The sequence below is a fragment of the Oncorhynchus kisutch genome, linkage group LG15, assembly GCF_002021735.2.
Source record: "Oncorhynchus kisutch isolate 150728-3 linkage group LG15, Okis_V2, whole genome shotgun sequence".
Lineage (NCBI taxonomy): Eukaryota > Metazoa > Chordata > Actinopteri > Salmoniformes > Salmonidae > Oncorhynchus > Oncorhynchus kisutch.
The window spans coordinates 71,667,860-71,695,028 of NC_034188.2; the positions used below are offsets into that span (position 1 = coordinate 71,667,860).

General features: G+C 41.6%; 1 protein-coding gene across 3 annotated transcripts in view; it reads right to left on the reverse strand.

Moving 5' to 3' along the window:
• LOC109905824 (CUE domain-containing protein 1) overlaps nt 1–26,669 on the reverse strand; it is a 53,810-nt gene extending 27,141 nt beyond the window's left edge. Inside the window, exons 1-2 of one of the 3 annotated variants that reach the window (XM_020503447.2) lie at nt 26,353–26,669; nt 26,041–26,119 (exon numbers count right to left, since the gene is read on the reverse strand). The gene's annotated coding sequence lies outside the window, so the exon portion shown is untranslated. Of the gene's footprint in view, nt 1–26,040; nt 26,120–26,160; nt 26,317–26,352 lie in introns of those variants that run through there. The other 2 variants (XM_020503450.2, XM_020503451.2) reach the window with 2 other exon arrangements.
• Nucleotides 26,670–27,169: the final 500 nt, after the last annotated feature.

Below are 27,169 nucleotides of genomic sequence, written 5' to 3' on the forward strand. Positions count from 1 at the left end.
CCCAGTACATTTGATCAAGAAGAGGCAAACAAAAGAAACACCCACACCAAACTTGAAGACAGGAAGCAAACCAAAAAGGTGGAGCAAAACAAAAATCAGACAAAGGAATGTTTTCCTAGAAATCAAATAGGGAGAGTCAACTAAAGGTGTTGACCCTCTACTTATCTCAAGACAACTGGAGCACTAAGCCAGCCACTCTTAAATAGCACCTGGACCACCACGGGTAAAACACCTTCCCACCAAGGAGATGGCAACCAGCACAGATGTAACACATACTGACCAACGAGGTGACACAAATTGGTGTGTCCTACGTGCTAACAAGCTATACTTGCTAAAGTCCGAGCTCAAAACATAAATGGTAAATCCAAAGTCTGTAACAGGACCCATGAGCACCTACGTCAAGTTTATAGGAGCCAGGGGTTGGAACCGGTTCAGGGAACAGAACCAAAAAAACAGAAAATGATTCAATAAACCGAATCAGAAAGGAAAGGAAAGCGATCTACACTGTTCCGGAAGATAACCTTTATTTGAAGAGCATGGGAACCGGTTAATAACGTTATTTTATGTTCCAGGCATTTTTTTCTTGTCCCACAAAAATGGCAACAAAGTGCATATGCAAAGCCCTCATCTGTCACTCAGAAACGTATTGCAGTGTCTGCCTGCCAGCTCAAAATCTTTGGCAGTGTGTGTGTGCGTGGTTGTGTAAACTTCCTAGGTAGCCTAGTGGTTAGAGTACTGGGCCAGTAACTGAAAAGTCACATGATCGAAACCCAGAGCTCACAAGGTAAAAAATCTGTCTTTCTGCCCCTGAGCAAGGCAGTTATCCCACTGTTCCCCGGGCGCCAAAGACGTGGCAGCCTCCTGCACCTCTCTGATTCAGAGGGGTTGGGTTAAATGCGGAAGACACATTTCAGATGAACGCATTCAGTTGTACAACTGACTAGGTATCCCCCTTACCTGCCCCTCCCCCTCTGAAACATAGCTTACAAGCGTGATTCAGAAATTAAAGAGAGAGATGTTTAATTAGAGAAGAATGTATCACCTTTTTTAATACTAGTTAAGTTAAGGACACTACAGGAGTTATTAACTACAAAAAGGTAAGACATCTTTTTAACTAGTGCTGCTCTGCACACACAAGCTTGTTAGCTAGCTAGCTAGGAAATTAGAAAGTGTTTCACTCTGACTGTCAATGGGAGATGTCAGTCATAATACCAGTTAAGCAGAACTTATTAAAGTGGGTTTCTGCCCATAGTTGTTTCTACCATGTTACCCTCTGTAGCTGTGTGGTCTGGTCTGTTGAGGTCACATTCGAACGTACAGAGTACGTGCTGCTGAAAGGGCGAGTTACCTTCCTGCCGGTAGCTTGGGACACTGAGCTCCCCAGGCAAGGACGTCACTGGCCAGCCAGGAAACAGGATATCAGACAATATGATAAAGTGCTTTATGATAGAACACCCTGTCATGTCTTCACATTATCATGCCAGAAACATCATAATTCTTCCTTATGACTACTAAATGCTCGGATACATTCAGGGATGACTACAAAGGATCAATCCCCCAACTTTCCAGTAAAGAATGCTGATAATATTATAAATTATGCATCTGATCCATCTCCGGGCTATAAAAAGACATGTAGAATAACTGTCAGCATTATGGGACCAGAATCACCCCCTACTTGTAAACACTTCCCTATCGTAAATACATATTATAGCTTCCTTCTTTTGGGCTCAACATCCCTATTTTTGTACCAGCAGCCCAAGATTATGGAAAACTGCATATTTCTTTTCAGAAGGTTGATTATGTATATCAAGGCCTAAGCGTGCGCATCTCAGCAAAGAACCCAGGCCCAGCCATAGACTCCTCTCTCCTTCACACACAGACCTCTTCACATCAACAAGACCATATTCATCTGCACCTAAGAACCTGCTATATTTAGCAGGGAATCCATTGTTCTTTGTCCTCCTGGGCCTGTATGTGTGGCTGTCTCCCAACACACAGTGAACAAAAAGGAAACAGCAGCGCAGCCCTGGTCATTGTGCTAGAGCAGGTCAAAATTTAAAATACACGACCCTTCGATAGAGTACTAAGAAGTCACCATCTGATGGATTACACTCATCTAAAGTAACTATGTGGAGCAACAGACTCTGAATGACTAAATGCAGCCAGTCATTCACTTTGATGCTGGAGCCCTTTAAACTGGCCTACATTAACACAGTTAAGCAGAAAATGGAGGAGGGGATGATCATGAATTAATCTGGTTTCAATATGTAGGAACACGTTGACAACAGAAAAATACATTAAAAAATGAATTTCCTATCTATTTAGTGGAGAACAGTCTCATTACTCAAGTGTTAAAGTCTTCTCAGATGGTAGGCTCCATCTCCCAACACGATTACGAGTCCCAGGCTTGTCTGTCCCCATGACAACCAGACCCTTGCATTCTATGTGGGGCCATCCTAGTGTAGGTGGGACATCCTGTGTTGACCACTGCTGCTAGACTATCACATTATTTAGGGCCAGAAAGCTCCATTTATACATCTCTAATTTACGGGAGAAAATATAATTTCAGCTATGATAAATCCACACTCAATAAGTGGCAGTAAAACACCACAATGAAAATCATCTCTGTAGTCCCTTACTAAATCTCCCACACAAATGGTAAGACTGTCTGTGTCAATACTCTATAGGCCTACATCTTCACAGACACGTGACTGAAAGTCCTTTGAGTCTTGGCTAGTCTAACTACAGTCTCTCCCCTCCATCTATGCTCTGCCATTCATTCTCCCAACAAGACCAGCTAGTTCACAGTCCTGCCCTGTGCCTTTCACATGTGTTCAACAGCCATTTGAAGAGAGTGAGGCCCACTTTTCTTCAGAGGGGCAGGCAGACTAAGGCAGAGATGGCAATCCCCCTCCCCCACTCTCAAGGCCCAACAATAACAACAATAAACTCACCCTTATTAGCTCTCAGGATGCAACGGCTGTTATGCCAGCCATCTGCATGAGAGCCAGATAGATCCAAGACACCCACTTAGACTACAGCTAGTGCCAGACCCAGCTAGTGCCAGACCCATTCCCAGGAAGACATACCTAAAATTGATACAGAGCCCGAATAACACAAAGATAGATTGGTCCTACTACTGTTCAAAAGTACAAAAATATCCTGAAATGTAGCCGTACATATCAAACAACTGTCGCTTTACACAAGATATGAGCCCCACTACTGCATGTGTATCCAAAATGCCGCCTTAATTTGCGCCTACCAAACACGCACAGATCAGCGCGACAGGATTCTTACAGGATTCTTACATTTCTGTCGAATTTGTGACACTACGCAATGAGCATAACCAAGCCGCCACTCCTCCAGCTGTGCAATATTTTCATGAAACCAAATTATTGGGCACAATGACATCACTTTTACAGTAGCCCATCATACAATGACTGTGTAATGCAAATGGGTGAAAGAGGGAAAGTTTGCCTACTTGTTTTAGTAGGCTACACACAGTATTGGTCATACATACAAAATGGAGGTCAAACGGAAATGCAGCAATATACACATGTAATGTTGAAAAGAAGCCCCAGGAAGACTGGTAGCCCAAGATATGCACATTAAAACAGCACACACCGTAATCATTGATTCAGAACCATGGACAGAATGAGTCAGCACAATGAAAAGATAACGTTAGATGCTCTGTCAATTTTAGAGCACAACAACTAATGGTCCTTGTCCCTATACCTGTCAAATAATGCCAAGCTCTATATCTATCAAAAGCAATTAGATCCGCAAAAGCAAGAAATTACATTAAGAATCACAGATAAATCTAAAAGATGCATTGAAGTAAAAAGCAAAATGCCTAAACTATACATTACATTTAAAAATCAGCTAAACAACCAGTGAGGGAAAACCAATAAATGTATAATTCTGGCATGGCGACCAGGGTCATAAAGGTTGTAGCTTACTATTTAGATGAGTTGCAGCCTCCTCCTCATGAGAAGTTCGATTCCATTCTCCTTCCTGACGAAATGTACTTGTTAGGTTGCTCTCAAATGCCAGCTGGACAATCTGGGCTTTTCGTTGATGTAACATGCTGCATCTGTCTTCACTGCTATACGTTCTTCAGAGTGAAGGAATTTTTCGGAATTTTTTCACAAGTCCAAATCTTTACGCACAAATCCATGTTTCAGTGCCAACAGCACAGCTGGCATTGCTGACAAAGACCTGCCGTATCTTTGAAGAACACTGAGCGAAGTCCATTTGTTGTTGCTAGCTGTGGTTCGAATTCACTTTGCAAGAACCAATAAACTCTGCTTCCCCTGGTTAAGTTTGGTTTATATCCAACATGTCGTCAGGTACTAGTGGCTGGGGGTAACGGAGGTGCAGGTGCTTGTTGTGATGTTACCCTCGTACTGTTGGTGGTAGGCCCTGGCTCATCTAGATCTTGTTGGTCAACAGGCAGCGTGGGCTGCTACAATCCTCAACCTCTGTGGTCGGGCCAGCGGGCTGCTATGTGAGCTCGGTATCGCACTCGACATGGTGGTCCTCTGTTGCTCTTGGCAGTGCCCAGACATTTTTGGATATCCATGTTGATTAACCAGCTATAATTATTCAGCTCGCCTCTACCAACACTTAACGAAGCTAGTAGCTACTAGCTAGCCTATTATTAGCTGTAGCTGTCTGGAAAAGTGAATAACTTTTTCCCTCTGAGAAAAAAAAAACCCTTCATTTTTAACGACTAAATATGACATTATTACACCCCGCCTCCTCAGATCATGTGCGCACCCCAGCATAGCCTCTGTCCCGGTCTGCGCTACTGTCAGGCCTGACAATGTTCTCTACATTGGCAAAACCGTAATTCATATATCATTTGTTATGTTCATGAGGGAACAAAACTGTGTGTGGGGGGCACAAATTCTATCGGGGGGGGGGATCCATGCCCAGCTTTGCCATCCCTTAGAGACGTCTCTGGCTAGGGTTGTGACGGTCATGGAATTTTGGACGACGGTTAATGGTCAGCCGAATGACCGAGGTCACTATAAAAAACAAATGTTCTCCTCTCCTCCACTCCTGACTGTTCTGCTGCTGCAGGGAGGGTGGTGTTGCCTAAGTAACTGAAGGTGTGTTTGTTACAACACATTGCTTGCTTCAAAAAGGAGCAACAAAGTTTCATCACCTTGTAGAGTCCATGTAACAGCAGAAACAAACTCATCCACACGAATGCCTGGCGGTTCCGTCTTCAGTAAGCTGTTCGTCCCACAAAAAATTTAATCGTTATAATGGGTAGTTTCATTTTCATGACAGTCTTCACCCAGAACCACCGGTTAGGCTACACAGTTATACATTAATAGCGCCAGCCCTAGCTACAGCCATGTGAGAGGGCAAAAGCTGCACACAGGCACACATACATTGCTATTTTGAGAATGTAAAAACATACACATGGCATGCACACATTTGTTTATCTCTATTGTGTCTAAGGTAAAACAAGTGTTCTCAGATTGTGCACATGATGTGAATTTAAAAAAGGGATCATATTCTGCCTGCGGGCCAAGCACGACAGCCAGATGCTGCAGCTCTTAAAAACAACATTTTGAAAAGCAGGCCTTGAATCCAGTGCTTGGGGCAGTAGCGTCATTGCCGACTCACTCACTAAAGCTGCTTATAAAGAAGCAGAAGATCAATGGTATACAATAATGTACTAATAAGAGTGAAGTCTGATTCAAATAATGAATTGATCATTCAAAACATCTGTAGATATTGAAGAAGCATGAGGACCACAGGGAATACATCCAAGTACCAAGTAAAACAATATGGTGGCCCTCACTCTCAAATCCGTCCAAGTCTACGTTTAGTTTGTGTATTAACTTAGCCTCACACAATGAACTCAGTGGCGCCAAGCCCAGTGGCCCCCAGACTTCCAATAGGGGTGATTCCATGGGACAGGGAGTGGACTCTGTGCCCCTCTGAAAACAAGACCTCTTCCCATCTCATCTTGTTTTCACAGCTGACAAAGGAGCCCAAAAGCAACCAGAAAGGGTCTATTTCAACAGAGCCTGACCCAGACATTATCCCTAACTACATTAGCACAACAGAGCATCGTGTAGCATTACAATAGGTGCATCCGGCCATGGCCTGACTGTACTGAAGACTAATCCATAAACATAACATTTATTCAGTCATGTGGCTTTGAAGTACAAGTTTCAGGCCTTTCAGTGTAATCATATTTTCACTGTGATCTGTTATGCACACCATCCCTGCATTCATCTATTTACCTGGCTATTAGGTTTGTAGCATTATTATTTTTCAATAACTCTTATATGGCATAGTAGTCTAAATCAAATCTCATCCATCCCTTAAAAGGGTAAAAAGCTACAAGTCATTGCATGTGATGCAATCAATAAAAAAAAACAATATAAGGCCTGTTATCTATCGTGAAAGCTAACATTTTTTTGGAAACAATTGGCCACCATTGATTTGGTGAGGCTTTGGTGCCACAGAGAGGGCCTCAATCACTGTGAGGAAATGGGAAACAGGAAGTTGTCAGATGAGATAACGCTTCCACAACAGAAGCAGAAGACAGATACGCCTTTAGCGAGGAGGGGGCAAAATGCTGTCGAGAGAAAGGTCATTGCTTAACACTCTGAGACAATCACCTGGGGTCTTGATATGGGATCAAATCAAATGTTATTGGTCGCGTACACATATTTTGCAGATGTCATCGCAGGTGCAGTGAATTGCTTGTGTTTTTAGCTCTAGCTCTAATGGTACAGTAATACCTAACAATACACACAAATCCCGACATAAAAAAGAAGGAAATATCAGAACGAGCCATGTCAGAGTGCAGAATATAAATATGTATGTATATAATGGTGTGTATAGACAGTATGGACAGTATGCCACAGACATTCAGTCAATACATTATTGAGTGAGACATTCACAAGAGACTTCTAGACGCGTTGTCCCGTTTGCCAAAATTTCACTCATGCACACCATAACACATAACTCTAAATTCCGTAGAAGTATCAGACAGATAGAGTTCATTTAACTGGATTCTAAAGATTTTTTTGTCGTTTTGTCATTATTCAGAGGACCTAAAAAGAGGTTTCCGGAATAAAAAGGAAATGTTCCATTCAACAACGCCGCATAATTTGCACATTGCTCCTGCAGCCCTGGCCAACCACAACATCTTGGCGACAGGATGACAGAAGTGATAGTGAAGAGAAGCCAAAACCAAGTGATAGCGAGGTGGTGTGTAATAAATCACACAGTCTGACATGTCTGGCTCCAACTGCCTCCTCCACATCAGAAGCACAATGGCTTTCAGCAGTCACAGTTAGCAGTGGGACCTGAGAAATATGGAGTTTTAATGGACGAGGAACCACAACGGCAAATGTCTTTGATGACACATTTATTTTGAATGAAGTGCAGCTCCTGTGGAGTTGAACCCCTATCAGGCCCCAGTTCTCTTTCCCAACTCTTGCCTTTGGCATACACTGCTGATTCATAATTTACATACCACATACACACGTTCCATTAACATGTCAAGTGATAGGCCAGAGTGTAGGCCTAGGCCACTTAGAGGGTACAATAACAACATTCTAATATAACTTCAACTTCATTTTTATGTGTATTGTTAGTTACAGTTGAAGTCGGAAGTTTACATACACTTTAGCCAAGTACATTTAAACTCAGTTTTTCACAATTCCTGACATTTAATCAGAGTAAAAATTCCATGTCTTAGGTCAGTTAGGATCACCACTTGATTTTAAGAATGTGAAATGTCAGAATAATAGTAGAGAGAATTATTTATTTCAGCTTTTATTTATTTCATCACATTCCCAGTGGTTCAGAAGTTTACATACACTCAATTAGTATTTGGTAGCGTTGCCTTTAAATTGTTTACCTTGGGTCAAACATTTTGAGTAGCCTTCCACAAGCTTCCCACAATAAGTTGGGTGAATTTTGGCCCATTCCTCCTGACAGAGCTGGTGTAACTGAGTCAGGTTGATAGGCCTCCTTGCATGCACACGCCTTTTCAGTTCTGCCCACAAATTGTCTATGGGATTGAGGTCAGGGCGTTATGACGGCCACTCCAATACCTTGACTTTGATGTCCTTAAGCCATTTTGCCACAACTTTGGAAGTATGCTTGTAGTCATTGTCCATTTGGAAGACCCATTTGTGACCAAGCTTTAACTTCCCTCTTGAGATGTTGCTTCCATATATCCACACAATTTTCCTCCTCATGATGCCATCTAATTTGTGAAGTGCACCAGTCCCTCCTGCAGCAAAGCACCCCCACAACATGATGCTGCCACCCCCGTGCTTCACGGTTGGGATGGTGTTCTTCGGCTTGCAAGCCTGCCCCTTTTTCCTCCAAACATAACGATAGTCATTATGGCCAAATAGTTCTATTTTTGTTTCATCAGACCAGAGAACATTTCTCCAAAAAGTGCGATCTTTGTTCCCATGTGCAGCTGCAAACCGTAGTCTGGCTTTTTTTATGGCGGTTTTGGAGCAGTGGCTTCTTCCTTGCTGAGCGGCCTTTCCGGTTATGTCGATATAGGACTAGATATTTTTGTACCGGTTTCCTCCAGCATCTTCACAAGGTCCTTTGCTGTTGTTCTATGATTGATTTGCACTTTTCGCACCAAAGTACGTTCATCTCTAGGAGACAGAAAGCGACTCCTTCCTGATTGGTATGACGGGTGCGTGGTCCCATGGTGTTTATACTTGCGTACTATTGTTTGTACAGATGAACGTGGTACCTTCAGGCATTTGGAAATTGCTCCCAAGGATTAACCAGACTTGTGGAGGTCTACAATATTTGTTCTAAGGTCTTGGCTGATTTATTTTGATTTTCCCATGATGTCAAGCAAAGAGACACTGAGTTTGAAGGTAGGCCTTGAAATACATCCACAGGTACACCTCCAATTGACTCAAATGTTGTCAATTAGCCCATCAGAAGCTTCTAAAGCCATGACATAATTTTCTGGAATTTTCCAAGCTCTATAAAAGGCACAGTCAACTTGGTATATGTAAAGTTCCCACCCACTGGAAATGTGATACAGTGAATTATAAGTGAAATAATCTGTCTGTAAACAATTGTTGGAAAAATGACTTGTGTCATGCACAAAGTAGATGTCCTAACTGATTGCCAAAACTATAGTTTGTTAACAAGAAATTTGTGGAGTAGTTGAAAAACGAGTTTTAAAGACTCCAACCTAAGTGTATGTAAACTTCCGACTTCAATTGTTGTTAGGAATTTTATGAATAATGACTAAACAATATCTACATTTAAATAGAACTATAACTAATTAAACTCTACCCTGTTTTATTATATCTGATTAATAATGTTAGTTCATAAGGAAGAGATTATGTAGCATGAACAAGGAGTAATTAAACATAATAAAAACCATTCCAACTAGGTTGGAGAGGAATGTGTTGTGTGTGTTTGAAGTAAGCAAAGAGGATCATTAACCTATGTTTGAACCCACTCAGCTATAACTCTGTGGCGATTAAATAAGACAGCGAGAGCCTCTCCAGGTTTTCCGTATCTGGAACTGTCTGCTAAGTAATGATAGATAATGGTGAGACTTCAGAAGTTAATCTTGATATAGTGTGTGTGTCAAGAGTATGCGCTAGTAGTTTGGAATAAATATTTGAACCTGCTTTGTCTTGGTCGAGAGGAGATTCATTTTATAACCTGACGTTATATTTTATATATAAACTGTTGTACATGGTTCTATGGGCAGCGCGCTCCGAGAATAAATACGATTGTCTAATTTTGATAAGACTGGTCTCTGTCTATTGGTTAATGAACACATATAGAAATTATTAAATTCCCATGACAACTGTACATATAGTAATGGCGCCGGAGGGGATGCCTGCCATTTTACGGGCTTCTATCCAACAGTGCTATTTTGTTAATTTTTCTACATTGTTTGTAACTCATTTTGCACATAATGTTGCTGCTACCGTCTCTTGTAACCGCAAAAGAGTTGATGGACATCAGAACAGCGATTTCTCACCTCGAACTGGACAAAGATTTTTTCTTTAATGAGTACTGTTTTGTATTTATTATGGATCCCCATGTAGCGGGGTGCGTAATTGGCGGCACAGAAGTCAGGCGCAGGAGAGCAGAACCGGAGATCTATTAAGCAAAACCAATGGCACCCAGAACAACAAGATAAATAAGCACAAAAATCACCCGTCGTGCACTCACGGGGAACGTGCACAAGCACTACAATAAACAATCCCACACAAAGACATGGGGGGAACAGAGGGTTAAATACACAACACGAAAATGAGGGAATTGAAACCAGGTGTGTGGAAAAACAAGACAAAACAAATGTAAAATGAAAAGTGGATTGACGATGACTAGAAGACCGGCGACGCCAAGCGCCACCCAAACAAGGAGAGGACCCACTTCAGCGGAAGTCGTGACACCCCATTAGCTGCTGCCAAAGCAGCAGCTACTCTTCCTGAGGTCCAACAAAATTAAGGCAGTTCATACAATTTTAAAACATTACAATACATTCACAGATTTCACAACACACTATCTACATTATTAAATCATGTGTATTTATTGTGCATGTTAGTGTGTGTGTGTGTGTGTGCGTGCGTCTGTGCCAATGTTTTGTTACGGTTTTTTTCCGTCGAAAGAGAGTCGGACCAAAATGCAGCGTGGTTAATTCGATACATCTTTAATAAACGAAAAAACACGAACAATACAAAAACAAGAAACGGAACGTGAAAACCTATACAGCCTATCTGGTGACAACTAACACAGAGACAGGAACAATCACCCACAAACACACAGTGAAACCCGGGCTACCTAAATATGGTTCCCAATCAGAGACAACGATAATCACCTGACTCTGATTGAGAACCGCCTCAGGCAGCCATAGACTTTCCTAGACAACCCTACTCAGCCACAATCCCAATACCTACTAAAACCCCAATACAAAAACACACCACAAAATAAACCCATGTCACACCCTGGCCTGACCAAATAAAGAAAGAAAACACAAAATACTAAGACCAAGGCGTGACATGTTTGTGTTGCTTCACAGTCCCAGCTGTTCCATAAGGAGTTTTTTTTAAATCTAATTTTACTACTTGCGTCAGTTACTAATTGGAGTTCCAAGTAGTCATGGTTCTGTGTCGTACTGTGTGCCTCCCATAGTCTGTTCTGGACTCGGGGACTGTGAAGAGACCTCTTGTGGCATGTCTTGTGGAGTATGCATGGGTGTCAGAGCTATGTGCCAGTAGTTTAAACAGACAGCTCGGTGCATTCAACATGTCAATACCTCTCATAAATAAAAGGAGTGATGAAGTCAATCTCTCCTCCACTTTCAGCCAGAAGAGATTGACATGAATATTATTATTATTAGCTCTCTGTGTACATCCAAGGGCTAGTCGTGCTGCCCTGTTCTGAGCCAATTGCAATTGTCCTATGTCCTTTTATGTGGCACCTGACCACATGACTGAACAGTAGTCAAGGTGCGACAAAACTAGGGCCTGCAGGACCTGCCTTGTTGATAGTGTTGTTAAGAAGGCAGAGCATCACTTTATTATAGACAGACTTCTCCCCATCTTAGCTACTACTGCGTCAATATTTTTGGACCATAACAGTTTACAATCTAGTGTTACTCCAAGCAGTTTAGTCATCTCAGCTTGCTCAATTTCCACATTATTTATTACAATATTAAGGTGAGGTTTAGGGTTTAGTGAGTGTTTAATTACAAATACAATGCTTTTAGTTTTAGAAATATTTAGGGCTAACTTATTCCTTGCCACCCACTCAAACTAACCGCAGCTCTTTATTGAGTGTTGCAGTCATTTCAGTCGCTGTAGTAGCTGACGTGTATAGTGTTGAGTCATCCGCATACATAGAAACTCTGGCTTTACTCAAAGTCAGTGGCATGTCGTTAGTAAAAATGTAAAAAAGTAAGGGGCCTAAACAGCTACCCTGGGGAATTCCTGATTCTAACTGGATAATATTTGAAAGACGTCCATTAAAGAACACCCTCTGTGTTCTGTTAGACAAGTAACTCTTTATCCACATTATAGCTGGGGGTGTAAATCCATAACACATACATTTTTCCAGCAGCAGACTATGATCAATAATGTCAAAAGCTGCACCGAAGTCTAACAAGACAGCCCCCACAATCCTTTTATCATCAATTTATCTCAGCCAATCATCAGTCATTTGTGTAAGTAAGTGCTGTGCTTGTTGAGTGTCCTTCCCGATAAGCATGGTAGAATACCTAAGCTATAGACCACACTATCTACCAAGAGGGTTCTCATCTATATTATTCGTAGCCGTCTATTTACCACCACAAACCGATGCTGACACAAAGACCGCACTCAAATAGCTGTGTAAGGGCATAAGCAAACAAGAAAATGCTCATCCAGAAGCGGCACTCCTAGTGGTCGGGGACTTTAATGCAGGCAAACTTAAATCCGTTTTACCTCATTTCTACCAGCATGTCACATGTGCAACCAGTGGGGAAAAAAACTCTAGACCACCTTTACTCCACACACAGAGACATACAAAGCTTTCCCTCTCCCTCCATTTGGCAAATCTGACCATAATTCTATCCTCCTGATTCCTGCTTACAAGCAAAAACTAAAGCAGGAAGTACCAGTGACTTGCTCAATACGGAAGTGGTCAGATGATGCGGATGCTACGCTACAGGACTGTTTTGCTAGCACACACTGGAATATGTTCCGGGATTCATCCAATGGCATTGAGGAGTATACCACCTCAGTCATTGGCTTCATCAGTAAGTGCATCGACAACGTTGTCCCCACACGTACGTACATATCCCAACCAGAAGCCATGGATTACAGGCAACATCCGCACTGAGCTAAAGGCTAGAGCTGCTGCTTTCAAGGAGTGGGACACTAATCCGGATGCTTATAAGAAATCCTGCTAAGCCCTCAGACAAACCATCAAACAAGCAAAGCATCAATACAGGACTAAGATTGAATCCTACTACTACTCTAGCGCTCGTGGGATGTGTCAGGGCTTGAAAAATATTACATACTACAAAAGGAAACCAAGCCGCAAGCTGTCCAGTGACGCGAGCCTACCCGACGAATCTAAATGCCTTTTATGCTCGCTTCGAGACACATGTCAGTAAAAACATTGGATTTTTTTTTTTAAAACAACTTCACTGTCATTTTCAACCTCTCCCTGACCGAGTCTGTAATACCTACATGTTTCAAACCGACCACCATAGTCCCTGTAACCTGCCTAAATGATTACCGCCCTGTAGCACTCAGGTTAGTAGCCATGAAAGGCTGGTCATGGCTCAAATCAACACCATCATGCCGGAAACCCTAGACCTACTCCAATTTGCATACCACCCCAACAAATCCACAGACGACGCAATCTCAATCGCACTCCACTCTGCTCTTTCCCACCTGGACAAAAGGAACACCTATGTGAGAATGCTGTTCATTGACTACAGCTCAGCATTCAACATCATAGTTCCCACAAAAATCATCTAAAGGATCCTGGGACTAAACGCCTCCCTCTCCAACTGGATCCTGGACTTCCTGACAGGCCACCCCCAGGTGATAAGTGTTGGCAACAACACCTGCCACGCTGATCCTCAACACTGGGGCCCCTCAGGGGTGCATGCTTAGTCCCCCTCCTGTACTCCCTATTCACCCACAACTGTGTGGCCAAACACGACTCCAACACCATCATTAAGTTTGCTGACGGCACAACAGTGGTAGGCCTGATCAACGACAACGATGAGACAGCCTATAAGGAGGAGGTCAGAGACCTGGCGGTGTGGTGCCAGGACAACAACCTCTCCCTCAATGTGAGCAAGACAAAGGAGCTGATTGTGGACTACTGGAAAAGAAGAAGTGCCGAACAGGCCCGCATTAACATTGACGAGGCTGAAGTGGAGCGGGTCGAGAGTTTCAAGTTCCTTGGTGTCCACATCACCAACAAACTATCATGGTCCAAACGCACCAAGACAGTTGTGAAGAGGGCACGACAACACCTTTTCCAGGAGACTGAAAAGATTTGACATGGGTCCCCAGATCCTCAAAAGGTTCTACAGCTGTACCATCGAGAGTATCCTGATCAGTTGCATCACTGCCTGGTATGGCAACTGCTCGGCATTTGACCGTAAGGCGCGTCAGAGAGTAGTGCATATGACCCAGTACATCACTGGGGCCAAGCTCTCTGACATCCAGGAACCATATAGACCAAAAGGCTTCTTAACAGCTTCTACCTCCAAGCTATAAGACTGCTGAACAATTTATCAAATGGCCACCCGGACTATTTAAATTAACACCCCCCCCCATTGTTTTTACACTGCTGCTATTCGCTATTTATTATCTATGCATAGTCACTTTACAAATTACCTAGACTAACCTGTATCCACGCACACACCTGTATATTTTCTTGTTATTGTTATGTAATTTTCTTGTGTTACTTTGATTATTTTTATAATTTTTTTACTTTTGTTTATTTAGTAAATAACATTTTACCATATTTCTTAAACTGCATTGTTGGTTAAAGGGCTTGTAAGTTAGCATTTCACTGTAAAGTCTACACCTGTTGTATTCGGCGCATGTGACAAATAAAATTTGATTTGACACTGAGTGTACAAAACATTAGTAACACCTGTTCTTTCCATGACAGACTGACCCTGTGAATCCAGGTGAATCCATTATTGAAGTCACTTGCTAAATCCACTTCAATCAGTGTAGATCAGTGGTTCCCAAACTTTTTATAGTCCCGTACCCCTTCAAACATTCAACCTCCAGCTGCGTACCCCCTCTAGCACCAGGGTCAGCGCACTCTCAAATGTTTTTTGCCATCATTGTAAGCCTGCCACACACACTATATGATACATTTATTAAACATAAGAATGAGTGTGAGGTTTTGTCACAACCCAGCTTGTGGAAAGTGACAAAGAGCTCTTATAGGACAAGGGCACAAATAATAATATAATACAATAATTTTGCTCTTTACTTAGCCATCTTACATATAAAACCTTATTTGTGAATAAAAAATTGTGAATAACTCAGGTTAATGAGAAGGGTGTGCTTGAAAGGATGCACATACAGTGGGGAGAACAAGTATTTGATACACTGCCGATTTTGCGGGTTTTCCTACTTGTAGAGGTCTGTCATTTTTATCATAAGTACACTTCAACTGTGAGACGGAATCTAAAACAAAAATCCAGAGAATCACATTGTATGATTTTTAAGTAATGAATTTGCATTTTATTGCATGACATAAGTATTTGATACATCAGAAAAGCAAAACTTAACATTTGGTACAGAAACCTTTGTTTGCTATTACAGAGATCATACGTTTCCTGTAGTTCTTGACCAGGTTTGCACACACTGCAGCAGAAATTTTGGCCCACTCCTCCATACAGACCTTCTCCAGATGCTTCAGGTTTCGGGGCTGTCGCTGGGCAATACGGACTTTCAGCTCCCTCCAAAGATTTTCTATTGGGTTCAGGTCTGGAGACTGGCTAGGCCACTCCAGGACCTTGAGATGCTTCTTACGGAGCCACTCCTTCGTTGCCCTGGATGTGTGTTTCGTGTCGTTGTCATGCTGGAAGACCCAGCCATGACCCATCTTCAATGCTCTTACTGAGGGAAGGAGGTTGTTGGCCAAGATCTTGCGATACATGGCCCCATCCATCCTCCCCTCAAAACAGTGCAGTCGTCCTCTCCCCTTTGCAGAAAAGCATCCCCAAAGAATGATGTTTCCACCGCCATGCTTCACGGTTGGGATGGTGTTCTTGGGGTTGTGCTCATCCTTCTTCTTCCTCCAAACACAGCGAGTGGAGTTTAGACCAAAAAGCTCTATTTTTGTCTCATCAGACCACACGACACTCTTCCATTCCTCCTCTGGATCATTCAGATGGTCATTGGCAAACGTCAGATGGGCCTGGACATGCGCTGGCTTGAGCAGGGGGACCTTGCGTGCACTGCAGGATTTTAATCCATGACGGCGTAGTGTGTTACTAATGGTTTTCTTTGAGACTGTGGTCCCAGCTCTCTTCAGGTCATTGACCAGGTTCTGCCGTGTAGTTCTGGGCTGATCCCTCACCTTCCTCATGATCATTGATGCCCCACGAGGTGAGATCCTGCATGGAGCCCCAGACCGAGGGTGATTGACCGTCATCTTGAACGTCTTCCATTTTCTAATAATTGCGCCAACAGCTGTTCCCTTCTCACCAAGCTGCTTGCCTATTGTCCTGTAGCCCATCCCAGCCTTGTGCAGGTCTACAATTTTATCCCTGATGTCCTTACACAGCTCTCTGGTCTTGGTCATTGTGGAGAGGTTGGAGTCTGTTTGATTGAGTGTGTGGACAGGTGTCTTTTATTCAGGTAATGAGTTCAAACATGTGCAGTTAATACAGGTAATGCGTGGAGAACAGGAAGGCTTCTTAAAGAAAAACGGTGAGGTCTGTGAGAGACGGAATTCTTACTGGTTGGTAGGTGATCAAATACTTATGCCATGCAATAAAATGCAAATTAATTACTTCAAAATCATACAATGTGATTTTCTGGATTTTTGTTTTAGATTCCATCTCTCACAGTTGAAGTGTACCTATGATAAAAATTACAGACCTCTACATGCTTTGTAAGTAGGAAAACCTGCGAAATCGGCAGTGTATTAAATACTTGTTCTCCCCACTGTAACTCTGCAATGTTGGGTTGTATTGGAGAAAGTCTCAGTCTTAAATCATTTTCCACATACAGTCTGTGACTGTATTTAGTTTTCATGCCAGTGAGGGTCGAGAATCCACTTTCACATAGGTATGTGGTTGAAAAGGGCATCAGTGTCTTAACAGCACGATTTTCCAAGGCAAGAAACTCTTGAGTGCAGCCCAATCCAGAAATCTGGCAGTGGCTTCTGATTCAACTCAATTTTCACAGAACAGCTTGTTGTAATTTTGATGAGGCTCTCTTGTTCAGATATTGGTAAGTGGACTGGAGGCAGGGCATGAAATGAATAACGAATCCAGTTGTTTGTGTCGTCCGTTTTGGGAAAGTACTTGCGTTATTGCGCACCCAGCTCACTCGGGTGCTTCGCTATATCACAATTGACATTGTCCGTAAGTTTGAATTCATTTGCACACAAAAAAATCATACAATGATGGAAAGACCTGTGTGTTGTACTTGTTAATGCAGACAGAAAAGAGCTCCAACTTCTTAATCATAGCCTCAATTTTGTCCTGCACATTGACTATAATGCGGAGAGTCCCTGTAATCCTAGATTCAGATCATTCAGGCAAGAAAAAACATCACCCAGATAGGCCAGTTGTGTGAGAAACTCAACATGCAAGCGGTCAGACAGGTGAAAATGATGGTCAGTAAAGAAAACTTTAAGCTCGTCTCTCAATTCAAAAAAATGTGTCAATACTTTGCCCCTTGATGACCAGCGCACTTCTGTATGTTGTAAAAGCGTTACATGGTCGCTACCCATATCATTGCATTGTGCAGAAAATACACAAGAGTTTATTAACAAAGTTAACCATTCCCTTGGCAGCAAGAGCCTCTCGGTGGATGTACCCAAGTGCAATCGGGAGCAACTGCTTGCCCGCACGTCACCACTCCACTATGTCTCCCTGTCATGGCTTTTGCGCCATTAGTACAGATACCAACACATCTTGACCACCAAAGTCCATTTGATGCCACAAAGCTGCCCAGTACTTAAAAAAATATCCTCTCATGTTGTCCTGGTTTCCAGTGGTTTGCAGAAGAGGATGTCTTCCTTAATTGACCCCCCATAAACATAATGGACATATACCAGGAGCTGTGCCAGGCCTGCCACATCTGTTGACTCATCCAGCTGTAACGCATATAATTCACTGGCTTGTATGCAAAGCAGTAAATGTTTCAAAACATCTCCTGCCATGTCACTGATGCGTCGTGAAACAGTGTTGTTTGATGAAGACATTGTCTGTATAGTTTTTTGGGCCTTTTCCCCCAGCATTGCCCCAGCCATATCCACGGCAGCAGGAAGAATTAAATCCTCCACAATAGTATGGGGTTGCCTGTCCTAGCCACTCAGTAGCTCACCATATAAGATGCTTCTAACCCCTTCTTATTAAAGGTATCTGATGCTTTTATACGTCTTACTACTCGAAAGTCGTCTTTATTCTCGCTCAAAAAACTCCTGTAGCTTATTTTTCAAATTGTCATGTTTAGATTCTAAATATCTGCGCAAGAGTGAAGGTTTCCTGTGAGAGAGTAACGAGTAATGTGATTGGATGTTAATTATTTGACGAGGCTACCAGTATTTGACATTGTGTTGTTGTTTCGCTGAATACTAGATGGTTTAATTTTACTTTTGGCAGTGAAACAAGGCTACTCAGGCGAGAAAAAAAACTCGCCCAAATGTATAGCCCTGTTGCAAAATATAAATTTTCATGCTCAACAGTGTCCCGTGTATCAAGATTGGTCCACCACCCAAAGGACATCCAGCCAACTTCACACAACTGTTGGAAGCAATGGAGTCAACATGGGCCAGCATCCATGTGGAACGCTTTTTAACACCTTGTATGGTCCATGCCCTGACCAATTGAAGCTGTTCTGAAGGCAAAGGGGGATGCATCTCAATATTAGGAAGGTGTTCCTAAGGTTTTGTACACTCAGTGTATACTGCACTGTTGGAGCTAGAAACATAAGGATTTCACTGCACCTGCAAAATACATGTACACAACCAATAACATTTTTTGAACAGCAGCGTAGGATTGCTGAATTCTTTCAACTTCCAGGTCAGAGGTAAAAAATAAAAACATAGGAAAAGAAGAAAAAGCGCTGCCTGCCTCCCTGAACCAATTACAGTAATCATTTGTGACCCATAAGCATGATGGGAGTGGGACAGACAAATCAGAGACAACGGGGCACTGAACCAAAGCCTAGTGACTACCGTGACAGTGACAACCCATAATCCTCCTGTTCAATGACCTGGTTCTGGGAACAGAGGAGGAAGAGAGTGAGTGAATGATTTTTAATGTTAGAGAGTGCTTGACTGAGTGAGTGAGTGAGTGAGGAGGGCACATCGGTGTCAGTAAAAGTGTTATTGGAAATTTCAACCAACCCTCCCTCTCCCATTTGTCGTCCTCCTCTTCCTGTCTTCTTGGAAGCCTTAGATGTGTGTGCCTGCTGCATCTGAACACACGTTATAAAACTAATGGCAATAATGGTAATAGCAGGCCCTTTCTGGGCCATCTGTCAGTTTTTACCTCCTACTACCCCAGGGAAGGAGTTGAACAACTCACTGAGATGATTCATGGATCTAATTTCACCCAACACAACCCAGGGAAGAGTGCGCTTGAGATACCCTTTAATGAAATGGCTTGTTTATTTTTTACTGTCAAAGCAGAAAGCACCTTTATATTAAGTTGTTTTAAACACAGAAGAAAGTGATGGAACAAAACTTTCCACAGTCAAAAGTTGCATGCTATAATACCATGGCTACTAAGACTTACTGAAAGATTTCATGATAAAGCAGAGAGATTAAATCGATGTAGGGCTACAGCAGGTAGTGAAAACAGCCCATAGACCGACCATACTCGCCAATGGGTCCCCGCCCAACCCTTTCATCCCCTTATGCACACAGAACTCTGGGATAGAGGAGAACGTTCCCATGTGGCATCACATGACCACTGACGATTACCGTGGGGTGACATAGGAGGGGGACAACAAGGGAGAAGGGCCCGTCTGCCTGCCTTTCCCAGCATCCCCAGGGAGGGCCAAACAGAGGGTCAGGACTCAGGAGCCATTTGCAAACTGGGGACACTGAAGGGGGAAGGGAGTGGTAGCAGCTGTCTGGAACAAGCAGACGAAACAAGAAGATGGGGTCAGGTTTTTTAACATGCCTCCTCCTCCATCAGTATTTAACTCTGATCATCCCATGGATGAACAGACCATTGGCCTTGTGGGAGACAGAGATCCAGAGGTTATGGGAGTTTCAATGGAGATAGAAATAAACATTTAAATAACTGACACAAACCACTCAACTTCATTAGTATGCAATAACAGTGCAATTACTAAAGTACTATATAGCAATTTAATAACGGTGTAATTACTAAAGTACTATATAGCAATGTAATAACGGTGTAATTACTAAAGTACTATATAGCAATGAAATAACAATGTAATTACTAAAGTACTATATAGCAATGTAATAACAATGTAATACTAAAGTACTATATAGCAATGAAATAACAATGTAATTACTAAAGTACTATATAGCAATGTAATAACAATGTAATACTAAAGTACTATATAGCAATGTAATAACAATGTAATACTAAAGTACTATATAGCAATGAAATAACAATGTAATTACTAAAGTACTATATAGCAATGTAATAACAATGTAATACTAAAGTACTATATAGCAATGTAATAACGGTGTAATTACTAAAGTACTATATAGTAATGTAATAACAGTGTAATTGCTAAAGCACTATATAGCAATGTAATAACAATGTAACACTAAAGCACTATATAGCAATGTAATAACGGTGTAATTACTAAAGTACTATATAGCAATGTAATAACAATGTAATACTAAAGCACTATATAGCAATGTAATAACGGTGTAATTACTAAAGTACTATATAGCAATGTAATAACGGTGTAATTACTAAAGTACTATATAGCAATGTAATAACGGTGTAATTACTAAAGTACTATATAGCAATGTAATAACAGTGCTACTAGGCAGCAGGGTATCCGTTAGTAAAATGTGGCGCCAGACTACGTGACCGGGAAGGTTTTTATTTACAGGCCATTTGAGAAATTTACCAGACCCAAATGCATTGGGTGCATAACCAATTAGAGCATCCACCCACTCTACTCAGAATTACAGAAATCACTTTTAGATTCTGGTAATGCATCTTAACAGAACATGCAACTCATGTAATGAAGCAGCCAATAAACGGATATCGGTTCCATACGTGACAGAGATGAAAATCAGGCTCAACTGTCTCCCGCCAATTCATGCGCATTCATTGTTTCTCTGTGTGAATTGTTCGCTCTTTGATTTTTTTTTTTGCACTTCCCAATTATATGTCATCAGTAGTAAATGTACCGTTAATCTTCGTCATTTGGTTACATACAGTGGGGCAAAAAAGTATTTAGTCAGCCACCAATTGCGCAAGTTCTCCCACTTAAAAAGATGAGAGGCCTGTAATTTTCATCATAGGTACACTTCAACTATAACAGACAAAATGAGAAGGAAAAAAATCCAGAAAATCACATTGTAGGATTTTTAATTAATTTATTTGCAAATTATGGTGGAAAATAAGTATTTGGTCACCTACAAACAAGCAAGATTTCTGGCTCTCACAGACTTGTAAATTCCTCTTTAAGAGGCTCCTCTGTCCTCCACTCGTTACCTGTATTAATGGCACCTGTTTGAACTTGTTATCAGTATAAAAGACACCTGTCCACAACCTCAAACAGTCACACTCCAAACTCCACTATGGCCAAGACCAAAGAGCTGTCAAAGGACACCAGAAACAAAATTGTAGACCTGCACCAGGCTGGGAAGACTGAATCTGCAATAGGTAAGCAGCTTGGTTTGAAGAAATCAACTGTGGGAGCAATTATTAGGAAATGGAAGACATACAAGACCACTGATAATCTCCCTCGATCTGGGGCTCCACGCAAGATCTCACCCCGTGGGGTCAAAATGATCACAAGAAAGGTGAGCAAAAATCCCAGAACCACACGGGGGGACCTAGTGAATGACCTGCAGAGAGCTGGGACCAAAGTAACAAAGCCTACCATCAGTAACACACTACGCCGCCAGGGACTCAAATCCTGCAGTGCCAGACGTGTCCCCCTGCTTAACTTCTTGCTTCGAGCCATCCGGGATCGTGAATACAGCCTCAAGCTCATTACCATAACGCAACGTTAACTATTCATGAAAATCGCAAATGAAATGAAATTAATATGCTAGCTCTCAAGCTTAGCCTTCTGTTAACAACACTGTCATCTTAGATTTTCAAAATATGCTTCTCAACCATAGCAAAACAAGCATTTGTGTAACAGCTAGCGCTGCTAGCATAGCATTTAGCGTTAGCATTAGCAGGCAACATTTTCACAAAAAACAGAAAATCATTCAAATAAAATCATTACCTTTGAAGAACTTCAGATGTTTTCAATGAGGAGACTCTCAGTTAGATAGCAAATGCTCAGTTTTTCCTGAAAGATTATTTGTTTAGGAGAAATTGCTTCGTTTGGTGCGTCACGTTTGGCTACCAAAAAAAAACGAAAATTCAGTCTTCAAAACGCCGAACTTTTTTCCAAATTAACTCCATAATATCGACTGAAACATGGTAAAGGATGTTTAGAATCAATTCTCAAGGTGTTTTTCACATATCTCTTCATGATATATCATTCGTTGAAAGCCTCCTCTCTCCTCTCAATCACTGGATGACTGCGTGCAGCTTGTAGATTACGCACCAATTTAGACAAAGGACACCGGGCGGACCCCTGGTAAATGTAGTCTCTTATGGCCAATCTTCCAATGATATGCCTACAAATAAGTCACAATGCTGCAGACACCTTGGAGAAACGATAGAAAGGGCAGGCTCATTCCCGGCGCATTCACAGCCATATAAGGAGACAATGGAAAACAGAGCTTCAAAAATTCTGCCCATTTCCTGGTTGAAGTTTCATCTTGGTTTCGCCTGTAGCATGAGTTCTGTGGCACTCACAGATAATATCTTTGCAGTTTTGGAAACCTTAGAGTGTTTTCTTTCCAAAGCTGCCAATTATATGCATAGTCGAGCATATTTTCGTGACAAAATATTGCGCTTAAAACGGCACGTTTTTTTATCCATAAATTAAAAGAGTGCCCCCTATATCCAAGAAGTTAAGCCAGTACATGTCCAGGCCCGTCTGAAGTTTGCTAGAGAGCATTTGGATGATCCAGAAGAAGAGTGGGAGAATGTCAAATGGTCAGATGAAACCAAAATATTACTTTTTGGTAAAAACTCAACTCGTCATGTTTGGAGGACAAAGAATGCTGAGTTGCATCCAAAGAACACCATACCTACTGTGAAGCATGGGGGTGGAAACATCATGCTTTGGGGCTGTTTTTCTGCAAAGGGACCAGGACGACTGATCCGTGTAAAGGAAAGAATGAATGGGGCCATGTATCGTGAGATTTTGAGTGAAAACCTCCTTCCATCAGCAAGGGCATTGAAGATGAAACGTGGCTGGGTCTTTCAGCATGACTGTGATCCCAAACACACCGCCCGGGCAACGAAGGAGTGGCTTCGTAAGAAGCATTTCAAGGTCCTGGAGTGGCCTAGCCAGTCTCCAGATCTCAACCCCATAGAAGATCTTTGGAGGGAGTTGAAAGTATTTTCCACCATAATTTGCAAATAAATTCATTCAAAATCCTACAATGTGATTTTCTGGATTTCTTTTTCTCATTTTGTCTGTCATAGTTTAAATGTACCTATGATGAAAATTACAGGCCTCTCTCATCTTTTTAAGTGGGAGAACTTGCACAATTGGTGGCTGACTAAATACTTTTTTGCCCCACTGTACATTTCTGTTAATGCATGTATTAGTCATTTACTGCTTACAGATTTTTTGATTAACCACTTGACAATTTTGAGAAAAAAAAACGTTACATGAAAATCATAACTGGCACGCAGAACAGTAGAAATGGTAGGATAAATATAGCCAAGGAGCGCCTTCGGGACAAGTCTCTGAAAGTCCTTGAGTAGCCAAGTCAGACCCCGGACTTGACCCGATCTAACATTTCTGGAGAGACCTGAAAATATCTGTGCTTCGCTCCCCAGCTTCACTCCCCAGTCAACCTGACAGAGCTTGAGAGGATCTGCAGAGAAGAATGGAAGACACTCCCCAAATACAGGTGTGCCAAGCCTGTAGCGTCATACCCAAGAAGACTCAAGGCTGTAATCGCTGCCAAAGGTGCTTCAACAAAGTACTGATTAAAGGGTCTGAATACTTATGTAAATGTATTATTTCTGTTTTTTTATTATTCATTTGTTGGAAAAAAAAGTATGCTTTGTGTGTAGATTGATGATGGGGAACAAAAAACAATTCAATCAATATTTTAGAATAAGGCTGTAACAAAATGTGGAAAAGGTCAAGGGGTCTGAATACTTTCCAAATGCACTGTACATCGACTGGTATTTCCATCCATGAATAAACAGCATTATTTTTCAATGGATGTTTTTCTGCCGGTCATTTTGGCCAGCAACAGTTGAATCAGCTTTTCATCTTTTTTTTGCAATTGACAACTAACATTAACGCTGCTGCACAGGTAATACTTAAAGTAGGCCCATTACCAAACATATACTAATTTGAAATTGTTGATCCATCCACATGATTGACTTCACAGTATTGATAATGTGCACGTTTTCAAAAGATCGGGGAGCATTTTAACCACAACAATCAGTTCACTTTGGCACGCTCTGGGACATCATGAGAGTAGGATGGAGAGAGTGAGGCCAACTGAAGTGCAAACCTTCAGAATACCATCTCTGTGATCTCTCAAGCCATAGGCAGCGGTCCAAAACATTTCTATTGAACGATAAGCACATCTGACACTCATCTGGAAACATGGTTGTGAGTTCTGTTCAGCCTCACCGGCCAATTCATGGGCTGTCGTCTGAAGCTGTTCTATGGGAAAGAGTCAACCAAAGTGTGAACAAACTCCTGACCCGGAATATTTTGAAACCTATAAATCCAAGAGCACGAAAAGAGGAATATTTATGGATTCTCAGTTTAGACTTATGACAGAGTGGCATTAAAGCAGCCAAAATGTTTTGGACATATCAGAGCAGTCTGTGTTACATGAGAATGTCATCATTCTTGACAAAGACATGCTTGGACATCTTATGAACACCATCAATAATTTTGCACTGTTTAGCTGGCAGAGCGTAGGAATGACAGCCAGAACATATTTTGAGCACATTCATGATAAAAAGGCACTATAATTCCATAATTATCGATAAACTTGCCTTACTTGCCATTTTATTGTGAAAGCTTTGTTGGCACATGTGAACTTTCATAATATACTATGTGAGATCATTTAAGTCACTGCATCTTATTGATGGTAAATACATCTTTACAGTGTGGCGTTATTAAACGGTGAACCATCACATCACAACATTGCTCTAGCAGCTTTCTTGGTTTGTGTTGCTGACTAAAATCAGGCACATGCTGCTAGATGGCTTTATGAACAAATTCCTGTCAACTGCAGGTAACTGCCAAAATATGTCAAATGGTGTAGTGTCTTGATTGGGTGTTGGGCCACCACGAGCCGCCAGAACAACTTCAATGCGACTTGGCATTGATTCTACAAATGTCTGGAACTCTATTGGAGGGCTGCAACACCCTTCTTCCACAAGAAATTCCATAATTTGGTATTTTGTTGTTAGTGGTGGAAAACGCTCTCAGACACAGCTCCATAATCTAAATAAGTGTTCAATTGGGTTGAGATCAGGTGACTGACACACACTTTAAACCCCCTATGCTCCTTTGAGACCCCTCTTTCAAAGTCACTGAGATCTCTTCTTCTAGACATGATAGCCCCCCAAAAATGGTAATCTGGGCATTGTTATACTTGACCATAAGCATGATGGGATGTTATAAGCTTAATTAAAAGCAAATACTTTCATAATACCTTGTATCACTCCTTTACCCAAGTGTTACCTTTATATGATTGTTTAGGATTTGAGTTTATGATATTAAAACATTCTCTAACATTTACTGCTCATGAGGACAGCTAACGTTAGTCAGCTAAATCAGTGAATGCAAACTAACGTTAGCTTAATGAAGTGGATTGTGAGAAAGGAATGGAAACTGGAGATTTAGGCATTGCAATAATTTGGCTAGCTGAAATACTGTAGTGCATATAAATAGTATGATGCAAATACGATAGCATTTAGTTAAGACAAGCAAGCACATCTCTGTTCACTAGCTAGATAACTACGGGTAACGTTAACTACTCCGGACACAACAAAATATGTTTATAACTAACCCTTGTTCTATCTGTGACAAATGTGCCATGGTGCAATCCTGGGACGCTTCTGTTCTTAGGGCCTCGCTGACTCCCAATTCTACAATGAAAACATGGAAAATCCATCAAGGTTCACCTTACCCAGTGTCCTTTAGATATTCATAATCTTCGTAAACTGAGAACACTTAAAAACGTTCCTTCGTTGGCTGTTTTTTAAATCACTTAGCAAGTAAAACAAATTGGCATCTAGCTGGCGTTAGCTAATGTGGTTATTCCTGATAGCATAACTTGCTAGCTAGCTGGAAAACAACAAATGTAGCTAATGTTACTTACTAATTGAAAAGCAGACAAATGGTTTCCGAAGGGGAACTACGACGGTGATTTCTCCTGTGAATGTTTTTTTTTTATTGGCAAAAACAGATTGTGGGTGACTCCCTTCAGTGCCCGTGTTTTGATAGTCCGAATTATTGCAACAGAGAACTGTCCACAAAACTATCCTTATGTTGGTTGATAATAGTAGTAAACCAGAGCAATGGAGAGAAAAAATGTCTGTCAGTCGGAGGCACAGAGCCTGCATCGTGTTGTCCCAGAAACAAAGAACAACACAGCTTCCTAGCGGAGAAATGGGAGAAATACAGCAGTGAGCGCATGAGAAAGGGTAGCCTACGATCAGAGACTCACGATCAGAATTTACACTCTTGCGCTTCAGTGGAAAGCATGTATATTTGATGAATGTCTGAAGACATAATGACATAAATGTACTGCACTTCATTATGAGACAAACAAAAAAAACACATAGGCCTACCCTTTCCTTCAGATATCCTATATTCTCCTTTTTTAGGTCAGCAATATGTGTGACTGACTTAATTCCTCCCTTTTGTGATACCTATAATGTAGTTAGGACATTTAGCTACTGTTTAGCTACAGTAGTGGCCTTGGTAATCAAACATACTTGCTAGTTCAGCTAACCAAACCATCAGGCCTAACTTGCTATTACGAAAATTGAATTAAACAATGCCAATAATGTGGGGGAACTTTTGCTTTCAAAAGTAACTCAAATATAGAACATGGCCCGAGGAGGTGTGATATATGGCCAATATACCACGTTGCGTAGTGCTTAAGAACAGCCCTTAACAGTGGTATATTGGCC